We start from the raw sequence: 15,669 nt of genomic DNA, 5'->3' as shown, positions 1-15,669 counted from the left end.
CTCTGTCCATGGGATTCTCTAGGCAAGAGTACTAGTGGGTTTCCATGCCCTCCTCCAGGGGATCTTCTGACCTAGGGATCGAGCCCAGGTCTCCTGCATTGCAGGCAGATTCTTTATTGCTGAGCCACGAGGGAAGCCCCTAATGAAGCAGAAGTAGATGTTTTTCTGGAATTCCATTGCTTTCTCTATGATTCAACAAATGTTGGCAATTTGATCTTTGGTTCCTTTGCCTTTTCTAAATCCAACCTGTACGTCTCAAAGTTCTCAGCTCATGTACTGTTGAAGCCTAGCTTGAAGGATTTTGAACATTACCTTACTAGCATGTGAAATGAGTGCAGTTTTATGGTAGTTTGAACATCTTTGGCATTGCCCTTCTTTGGGATTAGAATGAAAACTGATCTTTTCCAATCCTGTGGCCACTGCTGAGGTTTCCAAATTTCCTGACATATTGATTATAGCACTTTAATAGCATCACCTTTTATGATTTGAAATAGCTCAGCTGGAATTCTGTCACCTCCACTAGCTTTGTTTGCAGTAATGCTTCCTAAGGCCCACTTGAGTTCACACTCCTAGAAATCCCACTCTGGGTGAGTGACCACACCATCATGGTTATCCAGGTCATTAAAACCTTTTTTGTATAATTCTTCTGTGTATTCTTGCCACCTTCTCTTATTCTCTTCTGCTTCTGTTATGTCCATACTGTTTCTGTCCTTTATTGTGCCCATCTTTGCATGAAATATTCCCTTGGTATCTCCAATTATTTTGAAAAGATCTCTAGTCTTTCCCATTCTATTGTTTTCCTCTATTTCTTTGCATTGTTCATTTAAGAAGGCTCTCTTATCTCTCTTTGCTATTCTTTGGAGCTCTGCATTCAGTTGGGTATATCTTTCCCTTTCTCCTTTGCCTTTTGCTTCTCTTCTTTCTCAGCTGTTTCTCAGACAATTGTGCCTTCTTGCATTTCCTTTTCTTTAAGATGGCTTTGGAGCTTGGATATATGTGTATATCTCTAAATGGACTCTAGATAAGGACATCATTGATGAAATCCTGTCAAAAAATTCATAGGGAGAAGCGAACACTAAGAAAATGGTCTTGCCACACCGCAGAGTAAAACAAGTGAAGAGAATTGTTTGGAACCATAGTTAAATATGCTGAGAGTGTGTCACTGAATATCACAAGTGAATGTGTCATTGAATATCACAAGTGAAGGGAATGCTGCTGGTTGGAGTGGCTAGAGATCTAAAGAAAAGCATGGGCTGTATCAATGGCAACAAATAATTGTGGTAGATGTTATATCTGAGTTAAGCTAAAGACCCATGCAACAATTCTATGACTCGTCTGTGGCCAATCTTTTAAGAGGCTATATGAGAGAATCCAGAGAAGGCAATGGCACCCCACTCCAGTACTCTTGCCTGCAAAATCCCATGGACGGAGGAGCCTGGTGGGCTGCAGTCCATGGGGTCACTACTAGTTGGGCACGACTAAGCGACTTCACTTTCACTTTTCACTTTCCTGCATTGGAAAAGGAAATGGCAACCTACTCCAGTGTTCTTGCCTGGAGAATCCCAGGGACGGGGAGCCTGGTGAGCTTCGGTCTATGGGGTCGCACAGAGTTGGACGCAACTGATGTGACTTAGCAGCAGCAGCAGCTGCTGCTAATATTATCGGATATGTTTCTTAAGTTTCTTAATCGTACCTTGCATATATGTTTGCAAATTTTTTAACTCTTTTATGTTTTATTTTTAATTGAGATATGGTTGCTTTACAAGCAGTGTTAGTTTCTGTTGTACAGTGAAGTGAATCAGCTATGTGTATACATTTTACATTGACATAATTTTAGACAAAGAAGTTGCAGCAACAATACATAATATTGCCATATACCCTTCACAGTGATCATTTAAATGTTAACCTTTAACCACATTTGCTTCATTCATCCCTCATATATATATATATATATATATAGTTTATACACACATACATTTTTCCTGATTATTTGATAGTAATCAAATGTAAAATCTAACAGAGGCAAGTTATGCCAATAACCTATAAACCATCAATATCCCCAAGTATAATGGGAAACCCTCAAAATTAAATAAAAGAATAATAATGGTAGCAGAACCCTTATCAAGGAATTTCCATCAGACCAGAATAGACTTATCCAGTAACTGAACACCCTCAGACATTTGTAAATACTCTGGGGACAGGCTGTGAAGGGTCCTGTGTGACAGATACCCAGCCATGATCCTACTTACGGGGCTGAGACTCTGAATCAGTAAACCCAAGAAATATTAGAGAGCTCAGAGAGGGACCTGAGAAAGTCACCTTTGAGCTAGATCATGGACAGTCAGGTAAATGATGCTTCAGTTCCAACAATCTGGTTGCTGGCATTCTATCTCATTTAGGGTGAAACATATCATTGTGGAGAAGTCAGTTCCAGGTGTCCAGTTTAAATGTTTAGTATAGAAGACAGAGAAATCAGTCATTTCTGCCAGGACATAAACAACCTCCCCAACAGTGGAACCACTCAGGAAAGAAGAGAAATTACCTTCTGTTTCCGTTCAGGTGCTTATTTAAGCAGGGTAATATGTTGGGACTTGGTGAAATAATTTTTTTTCCCAGCATAGCACATCACCTTGAGAATTGGCATAAAACAGCTCCAGATGCTAAAATGCCTTCCTGGGTTGTTTTCTAGACTTGAGTCTATTCCCCTGAGGTATACAGTTGAGGATATCAGATGGTCCAGGCTTCTAAAAACCAAACAGCAGGAAACTTAGCAATAGGGTCAATGCCCAGAATGTCAAAACAGCACTGAAGTGGATGTCAGTTGACAGGAGCCAAGAGTGTCCAACTTAGGCTTATCAAGGAGCAGCACCTTCCTATCTGGTCCCAGACTTGACCTTGATTTAGGAAAGAAATTGCTTTGTTTTCCTTATAAACCAACACAAGTTTCAACTAATTTAGGAGACTGTCTCTTGACCAAAAAAGAAAAAGATGATTTAAACATAGTAATTCCTTGCAGAGTGACTTTGCTGAGGATACCTACCAGTGTCCTGTAAGGGAGGCTGGCAATTGGTAGTACAGGTGAATGTCTTCTTAGCCAAAGGACTGGCAAGGGTCCAGCCCTATTTTTTGAGATCAGGAGGGAAAAATGGAGGAGAGATGGTATGAAAGGGTTAACAAGGAAAAGAGAAATCCAGGACTACTCCCTCACCAAGTTCTCAATTCCTAGAAAGAACAGCACCTGAATCCCCCAAATGCCTGTGGGCCCAAGAGTTAGCTGCAGAGGGTGAATGAGATTGGCTGCTACACTTTTCAGTGGGACAAAGATGCACACGTATAAAATGAATGTGATGGAAGGACTCCGGTTGGAAGGTAGCCAAGGGGAGAGCTTGAGAACGAATCTTTTCTCAGTGGAGCCTGTTGAAACTACAGCCTTATCCATACTGTACCCGCAGTCAGCCAAAGAGAGACATAAACAACTTCTTTGTGGGCAACCCACCTTTGTTAGCCTTACTCCCCACTCCATCATCAGAAAGACATGTGTCAGGGAGAGAGGGGTGAGAGTCACACCTCCCTCCAATCTAAGCCATTAGAAACTAGGGTGAATAAGGGATTTAGAGGAGACCTTAAAATCACATAGAAGGTTGAAGTTATGAAATGAACAGCAAGGAGTCATAAGAACTGGAAATGACTGTTCTAAAAAACGAATAGCTGGGAATCAATAGGAAAGGAAGTTTCTGAAAAGTGATTATAGTGCCTGCTAGGAGGAAAATTAATTCTATACCCAACAGTTGAGGTTTTTCTCTAAGACAGCTCCATTAAGCATTCAGACACTACACCCTCCCTCCCCTATGACCCGTAGATTCTACCATACTCCTCATTCATATTTGCCCTCTTAGGGCAGCAGCAATCTCATCAAGGATCAGAGGCACAGTAACCAACATCATAACCTTCCTTTTAATCTATTTTTCCAGTGAAATGAAGAGCCCCAGATGGTTAAGAGGTAGCCTCAGTTTCTAATTCAATGGGACCATTCTGAGACCTTTGGTATTAGGAGCTTTAAGCAAGCAAAGCCCAAAGCAGTGGAGAAGGGAAATAAAAACCTTGTAAGTGATATGAGAATCCTACTCCAACGTTTAGCCTGATCCGTGTGTTCTGGGCTTGGGAGAAACAGCCCCATATATAGTCCTGGCTCTGAATATATGCCCTGACAAGCATCCCGATCCTATAAGGGCACCCAGTTGTGTACGTTCTCCCTGCTGACACCGAAAAGGAATCTCCAAAAGCCTTTCCTCCCAGTGAGTTATGATGATGGTAAAACCAGGAGATCCCAGGGGCATAATCAACCTTTTGCTCTATTACTTTTATGAAAGAGTGAATTTCTTGGTCCAAAACAAAGTGATACAAAATATTGTGTTAGTAAAATCAACACTAAGTCCAAAAATGATGCTAATGGGAGAGAAAAGGCAGGCATGGAAAACAAATTCCTATCCAGAATAAGTGATTATTTCAATACAGGGAAAGAGAAAGTCCCTTCCATGACTGAAGGAATTCAGTGTAACTCATTCACCACCACTCCCCTGAGTGTGAAATTTCAGGGATCATTACCTGGGATCATTTCAGGTTGATAACCTGAAAAAAAAGGAAGTAATCAAGTTATTGAGTCTATGTAAAAACTTGAAATCTGCCACTATTTCACTCTTTTCATGAGCTGGAAAGAAACTGATTGATATCTACAGGAGGTCATTTTATCTATCTGATAATTCAGTCTTCTCTGCAGTAAGAGTCTTTTGTTGACTATGCCAAAGCCTTTGACTATGTGGATCACAACAAACTGTGGAAAATTCTTAAAGAGGTGAGAATTCCAGACCACCTGACCTGCCTCCAAAGAAATCTGTATGCAGGTCAAGAAGCAACAGTTAGAACTGGACATGGAACAACAGACTGATTCCAAATCTAGAAAGGAGTACATCAAGGCTGTATATTGTCACCCTGCTTATTTAACTTATATGCAGAGTACATCATGAGAAATGCAGGACTGGATGAAGCACAAGCTGGAATCAAGATTGCTGAGAGAAATATCAATAACCTCAGATATGCAGATGATACCACACTTATGGCAGAAAGCAAAGAAGAACTAAAGACCCTCTTGATGAAAATGAAAGAGAAGAGTGAAAACGTTGGCTTAAAACTTAACATTCAGAAAACTAAGATCATGGCATCTGGTTCCATCACTTATGGCAAATAGACATGGAAACAATGGAAACAGTGACAGACTTTATTTTGGGGGGCTCCAAAATCATTGCAGATGGTGATTGCAGCCATGAAATTAAAAGACTCTCCTTGGAACAAAAGTTATGAGCAACCTAGACAGCATATTAAAAAGCAGAGACATTACTTTGCCAACAAAGGTCCGTCTAGTCAAAGCTATGGTTTTTCCAGTAGTCATGTATGGATGTGAGAGTTGGACTATAAAGGGAGCTGAGTGCTGAAGAATTGATGCTTTTGAACTGTTGGTGTTGGAGAAGACTCTTGAGAGTCTCTTGGGACTCTCTTGAGAGTCCCTTGAACTGGCAAGGAAATCCAACCAGTCCATCCTAAAGGAAATCAGTCCTGAATATTCATTGGAAAGACTGATGCTGAAGCTGAAGCTCCAATACTTTGGCCACCTGATGCGAAGAACTGACTCATTGGAAAAGACCCTGATGCTGGGAGAGATGAATATGGGAGGAGAAGGGGAGGACAGAGGATGAGATGGTTGGATGGCATCACTAACTCAATGGACATGTGTTTGAGCAAGCTGCGGGAGTTGATGATGGACAGGGAAGCCTGGCGTGCTGCAGTCCATGGAGTTGCAGAGTCGGACATGACTGAGCGACTGAACTGAACTGAACACTCTGGGTTCATTCTGAGCTGTTCTTTCATTCATTCTCTATAACTCAGGGTCCCAGTAGGAACAAAGGGTACATGCAAATTAAGGTATTTCAAGGAGGTAACGAGGGTTATTTACAAACGCTTAGGTAGCATGTAGCACAGAGAATAGCTTAGTACCCTAGTGCCATTACCACACCTAGACCCAAAAGCTAAGGGAAAAAGGAGAACCCAGAAGTCATACAGAGCTGTCTACTTGAAGGAAAGCTGGGACATTTATTTGTGACAGTCCAGTAGGCAGAGAGTCAAGGAATCATACCATTTTATTTAAATGACCTTCCCTTTCAACTCTGCTAGGGTTCCTATTTACCAAAACTAACCAGAAGCCAGAAGTCAAAGGATACAGACCGAACAGGTCAGCCTCCTAGGTCAGAGGATAAGAACTAGGCAGAGAGGTGGAAAAGAGTGAAGAGTGGATCTAGAAAGGCACACAGGAGATATCCAGCACACATCAGTTCAAAAATTATTTATCGAGTTCACCTACTATGCGCCAAGTGTTATTCCAGATGTTGGGAATAGAATAGTCAAAAAAGCTCTTAACCTCGCGGAGCTCATAAAGTACATACATAAATATATGTAGTGTATAAGATATGCACAAGTAATAATGAGAAAATAAAGCAATGAAGGGACATACAGAACAATGGCTGGGGAGGACTATCGTAATCTTAAATAAGATCATAGAGAGGGCTTCAGGGAAAATCCGAAGGAGGTCAGGAATTCAAATCCTTTGATATCTTGAAAAGTAGAGCACACATAGGGAATAGCAAATGAAAGGCTCTGAGATGTGAGTAATATGCAGCATATCTGAGGGACAGAGAGAAGTCTACTAGGTGAGGTAGACTTGAGCAAGAGGGATACAGTATTAAGACAGAATATCAGAGAAGTGAAGCAGTAGGGGAGGCAGGGTAGAGACCATACCAGGTCAGTAAGGCTTTGTAGGACATTGACAGAAACTTGGCTTTTACTCTGAGTGAGATGGGAAACCATTGGAGGGTTTTGAACAGAGGAGCAGTGTGCTCTGACATGTGCTTACATCATCATTCTGGCTACTATGTTGAGATAGATTGATGTGGAGAGTTGGATCCAGGCTAAAAGAAAAGGAGGCCAGTTAGGATAGGAGGATATTGCAATAATGCAGTCAAGGGACAATGATGGCTTAGATCATGATGGTAGTAGGCATAGTGGATGGCAAAGATAACAGGATTTGCTGAAGGATTGGATATGCCTGTAAGAGAAAGGAGGAGATTGACTCCAGGGTTTTTAGGTTACTGGGGGGGGGGGGGGGAGGCTATTGCTATTTACTGAGATAGAGGTTACAAGAAGTCCAAGTTTGGTGTATTTTGCCCTGGGTGGATTTTAGGAGCTCAGTTTTGGACATGTGAAATAGAATAGAGAACTTAGAAATAAGTACTTGTCAGAATGAAGTGTATAGTAAAAAAGGCACAAAAAACTCATTGAAAAATGAAGATTGCTTCCTTGCTTGATTGACTGATTGATTTGTAGGTGATTTTGAGGAAACTGACTCACTCTGTGGAGCAATATAAACTGAATTTTTCCTTAACATCATCACTATGTTGAGAAATAAAAATTGAATACTTACCTAACATCAAATACAAAGGGAGATTCTAGATGGGTTAAAGACAAATGTGTGATGGGGAGCATGGCAGGAGTCCTAGAAGAAAAAATCGGTGAATACATCTATGTCCTAGGAGCAGGGACAGACTTTTAAACAAAATTTAGAAAACTCAAACCATGATGCAAAAATGTTGATTACATCAAAATAAAAGTTTTCCAAAACTATGATGAGGTACCATTTCACACCCACTAGAAAGACTGCAATGTTAAAAAGTAGGAAATAACAAGCAAAGAGGTGAAGAAATTGAAACTCTGGTACATTGCTGTTGGGGAGGTAAAATGGTTCAGTCATCGTGGAAAATAGTTTAGTGGTTCTTCAAAAAGTTAAACACAGAATTGCCATGTGCCCCCACAGTTCTACTCCTAGCTATATACTCCAAAGAATTAAAAACAAGTACTCAGACAAGTACATGGACATGAACGTTCATAGTAGCCCTCTTCTTAATGGCCAAAATGTAGAAACAGCACAAATGTCTATCAATGGAAGAATGAATAAAGACAGTGTGGTCTATCCACACAATGGAATATTATTCAGCCATTAAAAATGAAATAATAATACATGCTGTCACATTTATGACCCTCCAAAACATTATGCTAAGCAAAATAAATCAGACACAAAATCACATTTTGTATGGTTCCATTTATATGCCCTATCGAGAATAGAAACATCCATAGAGACTGAACAGATTGGTGGTTGCCAGGGTGGCAGGGTGGGGGGAAACTGCTTAATGCATCAGGGTTTTACTTTGGAGTGATGCTTCAGAACTAAACAGAAGTGGTGGTTGTACAACATTGTGAATGAACATGTCACTGAACTGTTCACTTTAAAATGGTTAATAAAAGTCTTGGTTGAAGTACTAAAAAAAATAAATAAAAGCTTTCTATCCAGGGGAAAAAATTAATAGACAAATAATAGAATTAAGGCAGATTACTTGTACTTATTAAAACTGACAATGGATAGAAATCTAGAATACACCAAAAAAATCTTCTAAATGAACAAGAAAGAGACAGCAATCCAGGGACTGCCCTGGTGGTCCAGTGGCTAAGACTGAGCTTCCAGTGTAGGGGGCCCAGGTTTGATCCCTGTGGAGAGAACTAGATCCCACATGCTGCAACAAAGATCAAAGATCCCACGTGCCACAGCTAAGACCTGATGTAGACAAAGAAAATAAAAAACAGCAATCCCAATAAAACAATGGGCAGAAGAAACCAAAAATTGATAAAGATATGAAGAAATGTTCACACTAGTGAATAGTCAGAGAAATGCAAATTCAAACAACAATGAGATATTAATTTACATCGATTATGAAAAAATTAGAAAGTTGAACAGTACTAAATACATATGTGGAGAGGAGGGAGATAATCTTAGATCATGTTCTTGGAAAGCCAACCATGAGATATGGGTTTATTTGCTGGTGATTTACTAAAGAAGTCATCACAGGATAAACTGGTAAGGGAATAAAGGATGCAGGACAGAAAAACAGAAGAAACTGGAAAATGATGTGTTTCGGACAGAGTCCTAGCCTCAACCCCATCCTGTGGGGGAGTTCTGGAGAGGAAATTACACCCTCAGTCTGAGCCATTTTATGGCGAAGGAGCTGGGCTTTAATACTCAAAACTACAGTTACCCATTGCCTACAGGATACCCCGGGGTGACTCAAACTGCCAGGCACTTCTTATTCTCTGGAATAAGTAGCTGCAACAGCCCTAGGGTAATCCTCTAAAGATGTTGACTGGCTGGAAGCAAATCACATAGGGAGATGAGCCAACAGAGGTAGAAAAAGGGACCCATGAGGGGCTTCCCTAGTGGTCTAGTGGTTAACAATCTGCCTTGGAATGTAGGGGATGCAGGTTGGGTCCCTGGACCGGGAATATCCCACATGCCTTGGAACAATAAAGCCTGTAAGCCACAATCAGAGAGTCCATGTACCGCAACAAAAAGATTCCACATAATGCAAGGAAGATCTGATGTCTTAGTTGTAGCACTCAGATTTTCATTGCAACTAAGACCCAATGCAGCCAAATAAATATTAATAAGTATCATAAAAAAGAAAAATGGATCCATGAGTTTCTGAGCATTGCAGGAAAAAATGTCTGCAGTAAGATGTGATAATATAAGAACCTCCAAGACTACAGGTGGAAAAATAGACTGGAAGCCACTGTGGAGGGCAATCTAGCCTTTCTTAGATAAACTATATTATTAGATAGATATGTGTATCATATGACACAGTGTTTTTATTTTGGATACATATTCCAAAGAAACGATAACTTGGGTTCTTAAGGAGAACAGTTACTTGGACATGTCCAAAAGGACACTGCTTGCTTTTTTTTTTCCCAAAGCCCTAGGAGTCACTAATGTGATCTTATTACCAACACGTCACACAGGCACCTTTCATCATCCTGACCTTTTAGTATCCCAAGATCTAATGAATCATAAGAGCCAAGTGACAGAACTGCTTGTCTGCAGTGTGAGCCAGCTGAAGAAACTTTTCTTGCTCCACTCAAATTTGGCAATTTTCAAGAGTCATCTGTTTTGTCAATTCAACAAATCCAGATGTGTTATTTTTTGCCTCCAAGCATTGTGCCTTTTTCTTAGTGTAAGGCAGGTTAAAAGCCCTCATATTTCCCCACTTCCTGGCATACATGTGTTTTACCAAGGCTTTTAGAGTACTTCCTGGACAAGCATGATTTTCTTTGAGATTATAAGATCAATGTTATCACATCAGTTAGGGTCCAGTGAAAATAGTGGAAACTATCTTCAATATTTCAAATGAGGTGTGTTTAATAAAGGGAACTGATTGCACAGTTATTGGAACACCAAACATGTAAAAGAGAGGTTGGGGTAACTCAGAGATTAATATCTGTAGGAAGAAGCTACAATTCCTAGAGCTGGGTAACAGAATGGAAGATACGATGTTACCAGAACCTAGGGAAGAAGACAATTTACTACTGCAGTGTGTAGACTGCTAAGGGAGTACAGCCCAGATCACTTAATGAGATATGGCCAAATGGATAAAAGAGTATGGTGGACTTGGCTGCTACTGATATCTTGATTGGACATGGTAAGGTTATTACTGGAAATTCTTGAAGAAGCTGGAGGCTAGACCTGGAGGGTATGTAGACTCAAACTGGAAACTAGAAAAGACTGCTTCCTTCCTCCACTTTCCAGTTTCTGAAAGTGTCTCCAGTTGATAGCACCTCCTAGATTGCAAGGGAATCTGGAAAATGAAAATTGTAGAATCCAGTCCCAGCATCATAGATACATGTCTGCCACACTTATAGCAAGATGGTGAAAGTGTACTGCTGGCCCTGCCAGATGAAATCAAACAGTTTCCAGTTTTTGGTTTTTTTTTTTTTTAATCCTAACCAGGATCACACAATACCTGCCTAAATTCACCAGTGAAAGTCGCTCAGTGGTGTCTGACTCTTTGCGAACCCATGGACTACACAGTCCATGGAATTCTCTAGGCCAGAATACTGGAGTCAGTAGCCTTTCCCTTCTCCAGGAGATCTTCCCAACCCAGGGATCAAACCCAGGTCTCCTGCATTGCAGGCAGATTCTTTACCAGCTGAGCCACAAGGGAAGCCCAAGAATACTGGAGCGGGTAGCCTATCCCTTCTCCGGTGGATCTTCGCAACCCAGGAATTGAACCTGGGTTCTCCTACATTGCAGGTGGATTATTTACCAACTGAGCTATTTACCAGGGCTACTGTTATTGGTCACTAAGCTGCCGTTATTGGTTCTGTTCCAGGGGAGACTCTTATACACCACCTGTGACATAGAGATATGATGGCATAGGAGACAAAGTAGATACAGGTGGGGGAGACCTAAAAAGACAGTGAACAGAATATTCTGTCCACACACTACATTCCACTGTTAACAGCCATTCTGTGTTGCTGTATTTTAGGTGTGTCTAGGTAAACAGCATATGACTGGATTTTTAAAATCCAATCTGAAAATGTCCATCTCACAGGTAACCTTAATCCACTTTGTTTATTGTGATTATTGGTTTATTTGGACTTATTTCTACTAACCCATTTTTTTACCTTTTATTTTGGAGTATAGTTGATGAACAATATTGTGAAAGTTTCACGTGTATAGCAAAGTTATTTAGCTACATATATACATGTATCTCTTCTGCAAATTCTGTCAACATTTTTTGTGCTCTTCCAATTTACTATATTTGTCTTTGTTTTTATTCTTTTTCTTTTCCTGATTTATATTTCATCGGTTTTTCTTTATTCCCTTCCATCCATTTGAAGATTATAAATTTGTTTTCAGACATCTCCTACTTAAGTGAATAATTCTTTCCTGAAAATCGGATGTTCTGTATAAAAATCTTAAGCAGGAGTGTATCTCTTATCATTTTAAGTGGAAATATTATAATGGATTATATGTCAATAAAAATCTCTTAAAACATAACTAAAACAACTATCTATCATTAACAAATCATCAGTTTAAGAAGAAAAATACTTTAAAATTGCCTTCTGATTAGAAGCAATTAATATAATTGTAAAGCAGTTGATTTGATGTAAAACTTGGTTTCTCAGTACCAGCAATTTCTGAAACGCATGCTCCTTTGTCAATATGTGTGTTTTATAAGATCACTACATATGATTTTGACATTCTGTTAATTGTATTTGGAATGTAAAGCAAATCATCAGTTGCACAATTTTTTTTAAAGCAATGGACTTCCCTGATGGCTCAGAGGTTAAAGTGCCTGCCTGCAATGTGGGAGACCTGGGTTCGATCTCTGGGTTGGGAAGATCCCCTGGAGAAGGGAATGGCAACCCACTCCAGTATTCTTGCCTGGAGAATCCCATGAATGGAAGAGCCCGGTGGCCTACGGTCCATGGGGTCACAAAGAGTCAGACACGACTGAGCAAGTTAACTTTCACTTTCACTTTCAGACATGAAAGTGGCCATGCTGTGCTCCAGTAATATTTTTGGTAAACAGTAGGCTGGATTAGGCCTAGAGGCTATAGTTCACTGACCTTTTAAATATCTAGCATCTCCTGTGGTTATCTGCTTTTTCATTACTGTTAAAATAGTTGTATCTACTGATCTTTTCAAAGAAATGGTTTTTGGTTTCATTGATTATTGTTTTTATTTTGTTGGTTGTTGCTTCCATTTAATTTATTTCCTTCTGTTCATTTAGAGCTTAGTTTGCTCTGCATATTTTAGTTTTTTAGGGTTGAAATTTACATCATTGTTTTGGAATCTTTCTTCTTTTCTAATACAATCACCTAAAAATACAAGTATTCCTGTAAGAAGTGCCATACGTGCATCTCAGAAGTCTTAATGCATACATTTTAACTTATTTCAAAACATTTAAGAATGTTTCCTATATTTCCTTTATGACCAATGAATCCTTTAGAAGTGCACTGTTATTTCCTACTGTTTCGTGACTTTGTGTTTTTCTATTGATTTCTCAATTAATTTCAAAACGGTTAGGAGACATACTCATTTTTTTAATACTTTAAAAATTGAGACTTATTTTGTGACCCAGAATGTGATCTTGATCAATGTCCTGTGGGCATTTGAGATTTTTTTTTGCTGTTTTGCATATTATTTCATGATTATTATATGGGTGTTGTTGCTTGCTTGTGTCCCTCACAAGTTCTGTGTCATCTGTATAATTATAAAGATGCTGTAATTGAGTTATTTTGTTCTCCTTATACTTCAATTAGATTTTCTCTGCATGTTTAACTTTATTTAACTTTATATATTAGTAAGATCTTTATATCTTTGAAACTGACTAGTTTATGAGATATTCCTCCTTATCCTTGGTAATATTTCTCCTTTTGAAATCTACTTAATCTAATATGAAGTGATTGGTATGACTATGTTATATTTAAACTTTTCTATTTACCAATCTGTATCTTTATAAGATAAGTATGTGGGAGATAGCACATAATTGGTTCTTGCTTTTTAATCCAGTTTAACATCTGTTTTTCAGTTGGTCTGATAGGTTATTTAAATATTTAATTTATATAGTTGTCTTTATTAAATTTTTTTTTTTACCACAAATAAGATCTTTTATTGTCACCATTAAGAGTCTGCATTTTAAACCGATTCTTGGACTGGTGGCTCGTATCCATCAGCTCGTTCAACTTTAGCACCTGTCTCATCCCCAGTAGCTTTTCCAGAACTACTACCTTCACCATGTAGCTCCATGAGTTTTCCCAATTCAAATTTGGGCTTCTTCAGCATTTTTACTTTTCTAACGAAGACATCATGGAGCGGATAAATAGATTGGCAAGCCTTTTCTGTGTCTTTTCCGGTGCTATCTGGAATCAGTTTACTGACCACCTCTTTCAAGTCATGTGTTTGCACCTCTCGGGTCATGATCTCCATCATCTTCTTGCGGGTCGGGCGCACCTGCTGGTGCTGGGCCTAAGAGGTCTTCCGAATCTGATTGTTGCGCTTTTTAGTAAAACCCATACAGAACAGACGAAGCAAGCAACCATCGGTAGTCTTGACATCAACGTGAGCTTCAATCATGGTCTGCCATTTTTTGACCATGGAGCACATTTTGTCACGGGTAAGATCCGTACCATGAAAATTAGTGAGGCTGTTTTTGCCCTGAACATCCTCAGTAATTAGCCTGAATTTTCTAAATGCTACTTCATCATTCTGCAGATCAGCAAGACTCACTTCAAAAACACGACCTTTGAGGCCATCAGATGCGATTTTGGTTCCTTGAGTTCCCGTGACCAATGTTTTCCCAATATTCCTTATATAGAACATAGCTGGTGCTTTCACATCATACGAGTCTTTTTAGAAAATGGGTCAACCACTTTCTTCTTGGCTCCCTTTTTGCCTCCTTTCGTAAGGCGCTTGTTCTTGCCAACCGCCATGGTGCTGCTCAGAGACCCGAAAGGCTATAGTTGTCTTTAAAACAATCTTGCTTGTTCTCTATTTGTTACCATTATTTTTTATACATCTTTTTTTCCACCTTCTTGTAGACTGTAATTTTAGTTTAGTTTTGTTTTATTTTGGCCATGTCATGCAGCTTGTGGGATCTTAGTTCCCTGACCAGGGATTGATCCTGGGCCCTGGACTGCCAGGGAATTCCCTAGATTAAGTAATTTTAGAATTCTTTTTAATATCCACTAGAATAGCAGCAAAATGGACTGGTTTTGTGGAAGACAATTTTTCAATGGATTGAGGGGTTAGGGGAGGCATGGTTTCAGGAGATTCAAGCACATTACATTTACTGTGCACTTTACTTCTGTTATTATTACATAAGTTCCAGCTCAGATCATCAGGTATTAGATCCTGGAGGTTGGGGACCCTTGCTCTAGAAGCTTATTAGCGGCATTTCTTTGTTTTTATTGTTTGTTATATGTTTGCAATATATATCTTTTAGTGTACCTTTATATATTTTAGTGTATCTTTGATAGATATAGAAAAGCCTTTACAGCTGTATACTTCTGTTCCCCCAATACATTATATTCTTGTCATATTTTGTACCTACATAAGCTATAAGACTTTATATATAATGACTGCTTGCTCTAACAGTTACTTCACTTATTTATTTATTTATAATTTTTAGTTTATATTGGAGTATGGTTGACTTACAATGTTATGTTAGATTCAGGATACATCCAAGTGACTCAGTTATACATTTATCCATTCTTTTTCAGACTCTTTTCTCATGTAGGTAATTACAGAATGTCGAGTACTGTGCTATACAGTAGGTACTTGTTCATTATCTATTTTGTATATGTAGTATGTATATGTTAATCAAAGACCCCTAATTTATTCCTCCCCCCATCTTTCCCCTATGGTAATCATAAGTTTGTTTTCTATGTCTGTGAGTCCATTTCTATTTTGTAAATAAGTTCATTTGTATCATTTATTTATTTATTTATTTATTTATTTATTTTTAAAAAATATATATATTTATTTGTCTGTGTTGGGTCTTTGTTGCAGCCTTTGAACTCAGGTGTGGCATGTGGGGTCTAGTTCCCTGACCAGGGATTGAACCCAGGCCCCCGGCATTGGGAGCACAGAGTCTTAGCCACTGGACCACGAGGGAAGTCCCTGTATCATTTTTTTAGATTCCACATTTAAGTGATATCATGATATTCATCTTTCCT

The 15,669-nt window shown here is 39.2% G+C and overlaps 1 pseudogene; it reads right to left on the bottom strand.

The window, feature by feature from the left end:
- Positions 1-13,584: 13,584 nt before the first annotated feature.
- LOC138439738 (small ribosomal subunit protein eS1-like) lies at positions 13,585-14,432 on the bottom strand (annotated as a pseudogene).
- Positions 14,433-15,669: the final 1,237 nt, after the last annotated feature.

This window comes from Ovis canadensis, chromosome 4 (genome assembly GCF_042477335.2).
Source record: "Ovis canadensis isolate MfBH-ARS-UI-01 breed Bighorn chromosome 4, ARS-UI_OviCan_v2, whole genome shotgun sequence".
Lineage (NCBI taxonomy): Eukaryota > Metazoa > Chordata > Mammalia > Artiodactyla > Bovidae > Ovis > Ovis canadensis.
This window is presented reverse-complemented; position numbering and strand designations above follow the sequence as displayed.